The sequence below is a fragment of the Dendrobates tinctorius genome, unplaced genomic scaffold, assembly GCF_039654945.1.
Source record: "Dendrobates tinctorius isolate UK_male_01 unplaced genomic scaffold, ASM3965494v1 ptg000035l, whole genome shotgun sequence".
In the NCBI taxonomy this organism is placed as follows: Eukaryota; Metazoa; Chordata; class Amphibia; order Anura; family Dendrobatidae; genus Dendrobates; species Dendrobates tinctorius.
Window position 1 is genome coordinate 20,337,219 of NW_027361703.1, and position 13,400 is coordinate 20,350,618.

The 13,400-nt window shown below is 40.4% G+C and overlaps 1 protein-coding gene across 17 annotated transcripts in view; it reads left to right on the forward strand.

Moving 5' to 3' along the window:
* FOXP2 (forkhead box P2) overlaps positions 1-13,400 on the forward strand; it is a 461,404-nt gene that overhangs the window by 121,518 nt on the left and 326,486 nt on the right. For 3 of the 17 annotated variants that reach the window (XM_073573326.1, XM_073573329.1, XM_073573328.1), the window contains exon 1: positions 11,653-11,735. The exons of the other annotated variants lie outside the window; for them this stretch is intronic. The gene's annotated coding sequence lies outside the window, so the exon portion shown is untranslated. Of the gene's footprint in view, positions 1-11,652; positions 11,736-13,400 lie in introns of those variants that run through there. 17 annotated transcript variants of the gene reach the window in all.

Sequence of the window (13,400 nt, forward strand, 5' to 3'; positions counted from 1 at the left end):
TTGGGACACAGCACATCCAGTTCTGACATGGCATTTTGTTCACAGTTAATGCAGCATATCCTTTCGTCTTTCCCTTCTCTCTTCCCTGAGTCACTTAACGATTGCACAGGATGGCACATCCAAAACAACCTCTCAGAGTCCTCCCCATTGAGCATCACCTCAGTAAAGCGCTCCCCTGCCCGTTTCACCCAGGTCAGGAGAGATTAAGCCCAGGAGGTGATCCGCCACATTAGGAGCAACCTTTCTGCACACTTTTGCTGCGACATCTCTGTCTTTATCTGCTTCCTTCCCTTGTTATGCTGCTCTGTCTGTGTGAGCTGCTGCTCTACATTCTTTTCCCTCTGAACCCTGGATAGCTGGGCACGGGCTTCAGCGCTGCAGGGTATCTACACTGCTTGGGCCATAAAGCCACCCAAGCTCTGTGGGCGTCCTTGCCCTTCTCTCCACTAATTCTCTACAGGAAGCTCCCTTCCTCTACCTAAAGTGACCCCTCCTATATTAACTATTTACATTTTCCTAAGTTTCTATCATGTTTATGCTCCATCTAGTGACCAAATGACTAACTGCACTCTCCCTAATATATACATGGCATAATAAAGCATAAAATGACTTAAATCATGATAACACATATCCACAACATATATATACTAGCTGAAGAGCCCGGCGCTGCCCAGGCATAGTAACTAACTGTGGTTAGTTATAACAAATTATAATTATCCTCCATCCCATAGTCCCGTGCCCATATACCCATCATACTTATCCACGATCCCATAGGCCCGTGCCCATATACCCATCATACATATCCGTCATCCCATAGTCGAGTGCCAATATACCCATCACACATCCTTCATCTCATAGTCCCATGCCCATATACCCATCATACATATCCTCCATCCCATAGTCCCGTGCACATATATCCATCATACATATCCTCCATCCCATAGTCGTGTGCCCATATACCCATCACACATCCTCCATCCCATAGTCCCATGCCCATATACCCATCACACACCCTCCATCCCATAGTCCCATGCCCAAATACCCATCATACATATTTGCCATCCCATAGTCGAGTGCCCATATACCCATCACACATCCTTCATCTCATAGTCCCATGCCCATATACCCATCATACATATCCGCCATCCCATAGTCCCATGCCCATATACCCATCATACATATCCACTATACCATAGGCCCGTGCCCATATACCCATCATACATATCCTCCATCCCATAGTCGAGTGCCCATATACCCATCACACATCCTCCATCCCATAGTCCCATGCCCATATACCCATCATACATATTCTCCATCCCATAGTCCCATGCCCATAGACCCATCATACATATTCTCCATCCCATAGTCCCATGCCCATATACCCATCATACATATCCTCCATCCCATAGTCGAGTGCCCATATACCCCTAACACATCCTTCATCTCATAGTCCCATGCCCATATACCCATCATACATATCCTCCATCCCATAGTCCCGTGCCCATATACCCATCATACATATCCGCCATCTCATAGTCTCGTGCCCATATAACCATCATACATATCCTCCATCCCATAGTCCAGTGCCCATATACCCATCACACATCCTCCATCCCATAGTCCCGTGCCCATATACATATCCGCCATCTCATAGTCCCGTGCCCATATACCCGTCAAACATATCCTCCATCCCATAGTCAAGTGCCCATCTACCCATCACACATCCTCCATCCCATCATCCCATGCCCATACACCCATCATACATATTCGCCATCCCATAGTCGAGTGCTCATATACCCATCATACATATCCGCCATCCCATAGGCCCGTGCCCATATACCCATCATACATATCCTCCATCCCATAGTCCAGTGCCCATATACCAATCACACATCCTCCATCCCATAGTCCCATGCCCATATACCCATCATACATATCCTCCATCCCATAGTCGAGTGCCCATATACCCCTAACACATCCTTCATCTCATAGTCCCATGCCCATATACCCATCATACATATCCTCCATCCCATAGTCCCGTGCCCATATACCCATCATACATATCCGCCATCTCATAGTCCCGTGCCCATATACCCGTCATACATATCCTCCATCCCATAGTCCAGTGCCCATATACCCATCACACATCCTCCATCCCATAGTCCCGTGCCCATATACATATCCGCCATCCCATAGTCCCATGCCCATATACCCGTCAAACATATCCTCCATCCCATAGTCAAGTGCCCATCTACCCATCACACATCCTCCATCCCATCGTCCCATGCCCATACACCCATCATACATATTCGCCATCCCATAGTCGAGTGCCCATATACCCATCATACATATCCGCCATCCCATAGGCCCGTGCCCATATACCCATCATACATATCCTCCATCCCATAGTCCAGTGCCCATATACCAATCACACATCCTCCATCCCATAGTCCCATGCCCATATACCCATCATACATATCCTCCATCCCATAGTCCCGTGCCCATATACCCATCATACATATCCGCCATCTCATAGTCCCGTGCCCATCTACCCGTCATACATATCCTCCATCCCATAGTCCAATGCCCATATACCCATCACACATCCTCTATCCCATAGTCCCGTGCCCATATACATATCCGCCATCCCATAGTCCTGTGCCCATATACCCGTCAAACATATCCTCCATCCCATAGTCAAGTGCCCATCTACCCATCACACATCCTCCATCCCATAGTCCCGTGCCCATATACATATCCGCCATCCCATAGTCCCGTGCCCATATACCCGTCATACATATCCTCCATCCAATAGTCCAGTGCCCTTATACCCATCACACATCCTCCATCCCATAGACAACCATTATGACATCATAATGAGCGGCGGCAGGGCTTGCGACCTATGATGACATCAGCGTCGCCATGGCAACCGTTGTGACATCATAATGAGGGGCGGGGCTTGATACGCACACACTGCTTCCCCAGTATGCAAATAGGGGCATTATGACATAATGAGGGGCGGGGCTTGACGCGCACACACTTTTTCCCCAGTATGTAGATAGGGGCAAAGTTGTTTGGTGAATTGGAACGCGTGGGGTTAAAATTTCGCCTCACAACATAGCTTATGACGCTCTCGGGGTCCAGACGTGTGACTGTGCCAAATTTTGTGGCTGTAGCTGCGACGGTGCGGATGCCTATCCCGGACATACACACACACATACACACATACATACACACTTTGAGCTTTATATATTAGATATATATATATATATATGTATATATATATACATTAGCAGTCTTAAGGGAACAGGCTCTACACCTCCCTACAAAGACCTCTCACAAGTTTCACCAATTCTCTGGAATGCTCTACCCCAAAAAGTTAGGGCTAACCACAACATAGATACTTTTAAGCACTCCCTAAAAATACAACTCTCCATTAAAGTCCCTCGCACCCAAAAGCATCACACATACTGGCTGGTGACAACCTCATGCAGCCTTTATCTATCCACATTCCCTCATGATAAATAACACTGTAGGAGAGAAAAGCGCCAATAGGGTCTTATTCGAGAGAGATATTAAAGCTTACAATCAGACTGCACTCACCTGATGTATATTTATCAAGAGCATATAAATTCATCGAAATCGACAGCCGCTGCAGATCCACAGGTCAAACTAGTTACCAAATCGTAGTATATAAACTGGGAAATTCATGGATACCATCCACGCTGCTGTACAAGTAGGACTCCAGGCAAATTGAAAATAAAAATTGGTGGTTTAATCTTAGTCTCAACGTGTTTTGAAATCAATAGGACTTCTTCAGGTGGTTCTCCTGAATAAGTCCTATTGACTTCGAAACGCATTGAGATTAAACCACCAATTTTTATCTTCAATTTGCCTGGACTCCTATTTGTATAGCAGCGTGGATGGTATCCATGAATTTCCCAGTTTATATACATTCCCTCAAGATGGCTGGGCCATCACTGTAAATAAGCCCCTGTACTTTGTGTATCCCCCCACCTCATTGTAGATTTTAAGCTCTTATGAGCAGTGTAGTCATTATCTTTGCTTTAATAATTGTGTTATCTTTAACGTTGTTACTTATGACTGGTATATGAACTGCTGAATTGTAAAGCGCTGCGGAATACGAAGGCGCTATATAAAGATTATTATTATTATCATCTATTGTGCAGCATTAAAAAAATAATCACTTTTTGCATTGCACCATCCTGTGTAAATAGAACTTGCACTGCTGAGTCGTCATGGTAGCCTAAGTTCACTGACACCGTTCAGTGCTTATCATTTGTTTTGGTTTGCCTGTGTAAACAGGCAATCAGAAGACCTTTGATCTGTAAAAGTTTGCCAATTTTGCAGTTGTATCATGCCAGCAGTTGGTCCAGGTAAAAGGATATTTAGATGCTGGCACATTCAGAGGCAAGTCTTTGTTTCTTTATACTTGATTGGCTGGATATAATTTGAATGTAATTTAGATGCTGACTTCTGTTTACAATTGTGCTTAGATATACTGTAGAGAGAGATAGAGAGAGCTTCTTTTTTCACAACTGGACAGAGAGCTGTTAACATGCCTATTTGTCATGAACATTTAAAACTTGAAATGAGGAATATTTATTTTGTATAACACACTAACCTCATTAAATAGGCACAAGGCTGAGTAGTTCACACTTAGCATTTTTTTTGCATTTTCACAGCATTTTTAAATGAGCGATTTTGCCACGAAAACGCAAAAAAAAAGCATCCCATGAAATCCTGCGGGATTCCGCACATGCTGTGTTAATGCTGCGTATTTTTTTTGCGGCGGAATTGCATCGTGGAAAAATACACAGCATCTTCATTCTTTGTGCGGAATGCATTGTTCCACTTACTTTGCATGTGGCCGTGCCCACTATGCGAAAAGTAAGCGGAACATTTGCGGATGGTATGGTATATTGCCACATGAGGAAGACAGAATTTATCTGTCGGAATACATTGTGGATTACTTTAATAAAAAGAAGATTCCTTACTAATTCATCTCCTTTCCTTGTGCTCCTACTGACCGGGTTTCACCAAGTTCTGATACAATAGAAGAACAGAACTTAGTATTTGGTACAAAAACCTTTGTTTGCAATCAGAGGTCAGACGTTTCCTGTAGTTCTTGACCGTCAAGTTTTCACACACTGCAGCAGGGATTTTGGCCAACTCCTCCATACAGATCTCCAGATCTTTCATGTTTCAGGGCTGTCGCTGGGCAACATGGAGTTTCAACTTGCACCAAAGATATTGTTGGGTTCAGGTCTGGAGACTGAGTAGGCCAGTCCAGGACCTTGAAATGCTTCTTACAGAGCCATTCATTAGTTGCCATGGCTTGGTGTTTTGGGTCATTGTCATGCTGGAAGCCTCAGCAAAGACCGGTCTTCAGTGCTTTTACTAAGGGAAGTAGGTTGTTGGCCAAAATCTTGGGATACATGACCCCAGTCATCCTCCCTTCAATACGGTGCAGTCTTCCTGCCCCCTTTGCAGAAAAGCAATTCCAAAGTGTGATGTTTTCCCCACTATGCTTCATGGTTGGGACAATATTCTTGGGGTTGTACTCATTCTTCTTTTTCCTGCAAACATGGTGAATGAAGTTGATATCAGAAAGTTCTATTCTGGTCTCATCTGACCACATGACCTTCCCCCATGCCTTCTCTGGATCATCCAGGTGGTAATTAATGTATTTCAAACAGGCCTGGGGATGTTCTGGTGTATGCAAGGGGACTTTGTGTGCCCTGCAGGATTTTAATCCATTATGGCATATTGTGTTACTATTGGTAATGGTTTAGACTGTGGTCCCAGCTCTCTTCATTGACCAGGTCCCCCCATGTAGTTCTTGGCTAATTCAGACCTTTCTCAGAATCATTCTTACTTCACGAGGCAAGATCTAGCATAGAGCCCCAGATGGAGGAAGATAGACAGTCATCTTGTGTTTATTCCATTTTCTAATTATTCTCCCAACAGGTGCTGCCTTCTCACCAAGATGATTTCCTATTGTCCTGTACCCATCCCAGCCTTGGGCAGATCTACAATTTGGTCCTTGGTGTCCTTAGACACCTCTTTGGTCTTGTTCTTGGTGGAGAGGTTGGAGTGCGATTGTGTGTGGACAGGTGTCTTTTATAGATGTAATGAGTTCAAACAGATGCAATTAATACAGGTAATGCAGAGAAGGAGGGCTTCTAAAAGAAAAACGAATAGGTCTGTGAGAACCCGAATTCTTGCTGGTTGATATGTGATTAAATACTCATTTCATGCAATAAGATGCAATTTAAGTAATTATTTAATAATCATACAATGTGATTTTTTTTGTTTATTAGTTTTCGATTCTGTCTCTCACAGTTAGGCCGGGATCACACTACCGTGTGTGATGCGAGAGACTCGCACGAGTCTCTCGCATCAACACCCGGCGCTGCCACTGTATTTCTATGCAGCCGCAGCTCTGGTCCTGAGTGCCAGCGGCAGTGCTGGTTGTTGATGTGAGAGACTCGTGCGAGTTTCTCGCATCACACACGGTAGTGTGATCCCAGCCTTAAAGTGTAACTTCAATATGAATTACAGACCTATCTATTCTTAGTAGGTTGGGGAAACTTGCACAGTCAAGTGTGTCAAATACTTCTTTTCCCCTCTGTAGTCTTTGAGCCATTTTAGCAGACAGACGATGTCCTTGCATTACATGGATGGCTATTCATCCTTATATCTGTCATTTAATGATACATTCTTGCCTGCACCTATTTACCCCTGCAATATCAGCTGTTTGCTAGGAATACTTGGTCCAGGACCTGGAGTCATAGTGGCAGCATATTGTGATTGCCAATGATAAAATAAGTGAACTGCAGTATAGACTTTATTTCCTTATTTTCAAAACAGTCAACAAATGTTTGCATACTCTGGTGGTGTAGAAGCTCCTTTTCCACTATGTATGATGCTACCTCAAATGTTAATTACAAGTTATTCTCTTTGAGAACAAGGATTTTTCCTTCCATCAAAAGAATAATTGTGTTCTCATCAAAAGCTCTTAGCTTAAAGCATTTGATGTGCTTGATACATTGTGTATGGATTTATTATGCTCTCTATTGAGATTACTTCTGTTTATAGCATATAAAACAGTATACTGTATTAGGAAACTGCAAGGGATATTTCTACCACCCAAAGAATTCAAATTGAAGGACTTCCAAGGTATCTTAACATAAAATTGACTGTTGCTAATAGAAACTACTTAAATATTTTGATTTATATTTTCAGTGCAAAGAATAAAGCAAATACTGACATTTCATTGGTTACCATGGTCTAGAAGTAAGTTTTTTTTCTCAAACTGTTGAAATTCACAAGCTCAGCCTTTTAGCCAAGGTATACATTGCAGAGGCCATAGGGAGAGGTGTATATTTGTATTGTCTGTGCTCCTGGTGTCAGCTGTGTCTCTGGTCTTCATTTAGGTTCGCTCTTGATCCAGATTGGCTCGTACCCAAGAAAAACTTTAAGTTGTAGCTTTAGGCTTCTCAAGGAACCTCTGCCCCAACTCTTCATTTCCACTCTCGTTTTAGTATGTCAGCTCTGCCCAGCTTTAACACAACATTCAAGAAGTAAAATAATCTTATTCCTTTTCAATTTGGCAATCTTAACTTCAGTTTGAAATCTGTTTCTTGAGTTATGATCAAAATAGACTTAGATGTATCAAGTATCGTGTGATATTTAACTACATAAAAGTATTTAGAAGAAAATAAAATACTTAATAATCAACATTGTACCCCCTCACTTGGAAATATTACAGCAGATTATACAACTTTCATTTCTGTTACCAGGACAAAAATATCACTTCTTCTGTGTTTCTAGCGCACTTTGTTTCAGATTAATAATGTAAATTATAAATATCACAGAGGCTTATTTAGAAATGCAATGAAACAAATCCGGAAAAAAATCCATTTTCTAGTAATTAACCAGTATTTCTTTCAAAACTTGTTTAATTACTGTATCAATTAGTCTTGTTACAATGAAAGGTCAATTGTTACAAATTTGTAATTTCACTCTAAGAAATTGCTGTGTTAAATTTGGTTTATGACAATTAGGTGATTACATGTCTTGTATTCCATTTGTACTTTTGTGTAGTTTTTTATTAGCGCTTACTAACTCCTCTGATAAAACGAGCTCATGAGAAACAGGGCTTAAAGACACCCCAACAAACTCATCTATTTTAAAATGTGTACCATTATGCCCTGTAAATACATATTAATTCATTATGGCTTGAGTATGAAATGTTAATAGGTCATATCTAATAGTACTTTAGCAAACTGTAAATTTGTTTAAACAGTAGAGTTGGTTTATATTATATCCTGTGATCTAATATCTGCATTTTTTTAAAATGCAAATGCTTTGCTTAACACTTATATTGAGCAAATATATCTTTAAATGTTTTTTCATATATACAAATGGCTTAGTGATCTTAATGGTCTGTGTGCTGCACTGTTTTTCTTAATGGACAACACATGGATGTACTATAGTCTTTGTTTATCAATGGACACAAATAAAAAATGAAGACATATCTGAGTTTGGTCTGATTTGTTGACCATTTGCCACTTCTAATCTTAGGGTCTATCTCTCAAATAAAAGCACACTGATGCCATGGGTGTTGCATCTGTGTGCTGTCCATTTGAAACAAGGGGGTGTGAATTTGTACTTTTAAGGGTGCCACAGTGGCTCAGTGCTTAGCACTGCAGCCTTGCAGCGCTGGGGTCTTGGGTTCAAATCCCACCAAGGGCAACATCTGCAATGAGTTTGTATGTTCTCCCTGTGTTTGTGTGGGTTTCCTCCGGTTTCCTCCCACATTCCAAAGACATACTGATAGGGAATTTAGATTGTGAGCCCCATCGGGGACAGTGCCAATAATGTCTGTAAAGCAATTCATGGAGTTATATAAATGAGTAAAATAAAATAAAATGCTCTTTGAAGCCTGAATCCAAAGCTTAGCATATACACTGGGAAAACACACACAGGTCAAAAATATAATACACCACTCAATAGATGACGTCTTTCATTGTACGCCTATGTAAAAGCATATATCGAAGTTTTCTTTCGGAGATGTAATTTAAAAACTTTTTCTGAAACTAGGTTTTTAGTAATTTTCTGAGATATAGTTACACTTTGAGGACCCAAAGGGCTTTATCTATGGTTTAGAACCCATGAAAATGTTTGCATCACTCAGAAACTGTTAGGATCAGTCAAATGATGTGAAAGACACTATCCTAAAGAGGCCCTGACACAATTCCTGACATATCTGTTTGAATAAATAAGTGTATTTCCCTTATAATAACAATTCTGGAGCACATATTCATAGATCTCTCTGCAAATTAATAAAGAAATTGACAAAAGGGGGTTACCATCCCTCTTGACCTAGGAGTTTGTCTCCACATAGTTTGGCATTGTGAGCCCAGAATGAAATGACGCACCATTAACTGATAACATCCAATCATTCATAAATTTCTAAAATAAACTACACAACGTTCAGCTTTAGGAAAAAATGTTAAAAATTTTTCTATATTATTGGGAATACAAGTATTTACTAAAACAGACCTGTCGATTTTGTGATGATGCGATTGATGAGAGGTTTTAAACAAATCGTGAGGAACCATTATTTGAACAGAATAAACCCTTTATAATAAGATAACCTTTAAGGTGTGAACTTCTATTACAGTGTACCTCCATTGTTACATGAAAATGATTTTAGTGCAGAAATCTGTAGTATAAGATGCAATATTCTGCATCTATTAGTAGTGCTTGATGGTAACCCACCAACAGCATGGACAACCCAAAACCTATGCTTTGGACTATACTAAACTAAATATTATTAACAGACAAGGAAGTAAAGGCGAGTCAGCTAACCGCTTTCAGGTGCACCTTGTCGGCATGAGTATCACCACATGAATCCGCCCTAGTGCAGGCTAAAGATGCAATGCAGATAATATGTTCTCCTGCAATGATCAATGCAGTAGGATAAAACTTCATATTTATTTACATTTAATTAAAATTTAACACATTTGACAGTCCATAGTAAATCCACACAGGAAAAACTAACGAATTTCAGCTTTATGCCTTAGTCATGGTTGCAGACTACATAGATCATCACTGGAGAGCATCTTCTTTTCTGCATTACACTAAACTATGCAGCGTCCTTCTACTATTAGGCTACTGTATTCAGTTTTGGGAGTGGGTATCATGAAATCTTAAAATGTTCACTCCTGCCAAGAGTTACAAGCAGGATACTACATGGTTCAATGTAGACTACAGCACAGACTTTGGACAGTCTGTGTTGTGGATTGATTTTAAAAAATTATTATATTGCAAAGTCCTGCATTCTAATAATTTTCTTGTGAAAATGGAAGTATTCTTTAACTGTGAACACATATTGGGCTTATTGGCATAACATATGTTCTTCCTAATAGGTTTATCATATATTTAAATAGGTTGTCGGGGACTTTAACATGGATGGCCCAACTTTAGGATAGGTTGTCAATGTCTGATTGATGGGGGTGAGACTCTCTGCATCCCCGCTGATTAGCTTTTTCCGGTCTTGGTGGTGGCCAGAACTGCTCAGCTATGCCGCTGCACAGACACGGCTCTGTCAGCAGAATAGTGGCTGCTGCTGGGTGCTGCATATCCACCCCCTATTGATTTGAATAGGCATTGGATGAGCAGTGCCCTGCCACGGTCACTATAGAGTTGACGGAGGTCTGTTGTGCATCTCCGTAACTGAGCAGTTACAGCAGTCTCTAACACAGGGAGCAGCTGATTGGCGGGAGTGCCGAGTGTCGTACTCCCATTAATCAGACTATGGATAGGCTATGAATGTTAAAGTACAGAAAACCCCTTTACTATGAAAAATGTGTATTAGCCTTATGTTTTTATGTTCTAAACATCGACAATCCTGATTCAAGTGAGAAATTAACTTTTGGGAATAAGAATTTTGAGGCCTAAGACATTTTTTTCTGGTTTTTATAGGCAACTTATAATTATTAAATGTATTTTGCAGAAGGATAAAATAAAAATAATTAAATAAGCACTTTTTGACTATAACATGCAGCTAATGTAGATTAAGGAAAATTACAGTACATGTTATCCTCATTTTAGGACTAGTTATCTTCCAAGAACATATGGTATAGGTACCTCTAGCCTGTAAAATGGGGGAGGGCCTGTGTAAACATTCTTGTTTCTCCTGTTCCACATAATAGTTTCTTGTATCATATTTCTTCTGACCTCGCTATCTGAAACCAATTACAGGAGATCCATTTGGGCTGCATCTATTTTCATAAGAAGCCTAGGCAGCAATGTTTTCCTCAGAGATGAATATCAACATCAATATGCTTCTGAGTGCTTTGTTATTTATGTTACAGAGAGATTTTGTAGCCTTCAGCTCTCAAGAATGTGTCATGCTGTGCTGTTTATACATTGCAGATATTAATGGGTGTAGATGTCATTTTTCATTTTACTGGTTAAATGCAACAGGCTGCTAGGTTAAACTATCATATTTTAGGGCTAAAGCATATAGACTATCTGTGCATTAAAAAGTATGCATATTTATTGTTTAATGGAGTAAAGTAGTCAAATGATACTGTTCAAAATAATGTTTCCTTTACTTTACAGAATCCTTTTTTTACGTTAAAAATCCTGCACTGCCAGAAAACCCTCCGGCAGTAAAGCGGATAATGAGTTATTTTTAAGTAAGTTATTTAAAATAAAGATACATGCTGTATTATTAAATGCAAAGTTATTAATAATTTGTATGTATTTAGATTAAAAATAAATAGTCATTTCTGCTTTTCTATAAAACAGGCCTTTCATTGCTCTTTTAAAATAATTGTTTAATGCCACTGATTGCATATTACGTTTGTTAAGCATTAGAGAAGAATGTATTATTTTGTATTATAGTACATGCACATTTACAGTCATATCTCTCTTCCATCATAAACCACTAATGTGGTGATTTTGTGTAGCTATATTCAATTTGCAATGGTAGTATTTTCCATAAATGAAGTGAAAACCCTCTTCAGGCCTTTAGCATGTTTTAAAAGGTTACCAGGAAGTAATGTTTCTCTAATTTAACCAATTTTACCATTATTATTATTAGCCAAGCTAATTTTCATTAGACACACCCAACTCCAAAATGCAGTTGATTTACTTTTATGGGCAGCCCTTAAGTCACAGGGTACCAGGGCAGCACATTCAGCTTCTTCAAGATCAAGTGAAACCAAATACACTCAGATGTCATAAGATCTAAGATTGCAGGGAAAGAGATAATTATAGTAGTTTCTAAACTGTCCATTGGCACAATCCATCAATGAAACAGAAAAGTTATTAGAAGAGAATTTAATAAAAAAAACTTGAACATTTTTAAAACTAAAGCAAATTTTAACATTTTAAACATGTTTAAGGAGGTAAAAGACCTCCCCACAAAGAGAAAATTCCTTATTTTTGCAAAGCGATCCCTAAGAAAAGTAGATGTAGTCTGTCCCTAAAATTCTTTGATCTTTATTATCTTTAAATATTTTGTTCTCTCCTATTTTATCTATCCACTAGTTATCTTATAGCAGAAACTGAAGGCAGCACTCCAATGCAATAACGTTAGATATAAAGTGGATCTTTAAAGGGATCTGTCACCAGAAAAAATGCTATTAATCTGCAAATTTGGGGTTAATCTTCAGGTTTATAGCATTATTAACCTGCCCGACGCCTGCACTTACCCAAACGCTGCAGAGAGAAAATGAACTTTATCCCCCTGGCAGCGTTCAGGTTTCAGTCACAGGGGTGGCGCCATTGTGGGTTCAGTCACCGCTCTGAGAATATAGCGTGGAGGCTGAAACAACACCCCTGGCTCTGACAGCTGACCCCAATGCAGAGCCAGTGTCAGCAAGGGCCGGGGGCATGACTACAGCTGCCACTTTGTATATGCAGAGTGGTGACTAAATCCATGTTAGCACCACTCCCATGACTGAAATCCAAACACTGCTGGGGGGACTAAAGTTCATTTTCTCCCCGCAGTGTTCACGTATGTGTGGGTGTCTTGCAGGTCAATAACACTATTAACCTGCAGTTTAACCCCATATCTGCAGGTTAATAGCTTTTTTTCTGGTGACAGGTTCCCTTTAATTGCCCACATGTGGACTGAAATGTCGCCTGTTGTGAATTCGCTTTCTGGCCTACCTCTGGTTACTGCTGAAGGTGGTGGAGCTGGTCAGGTTGACAGAGGGGTTGTGAGTTCTATTTCTGGGCTCCCTCTGGTGGTTAATGGAGGCAATGGAGCTGATCTGATTAACAGAGGCTTGCCACCTGATAATGAGGACGATGATTGAAGATCTGGGGTTTCAGACTGGATTTAAGACAGCCGA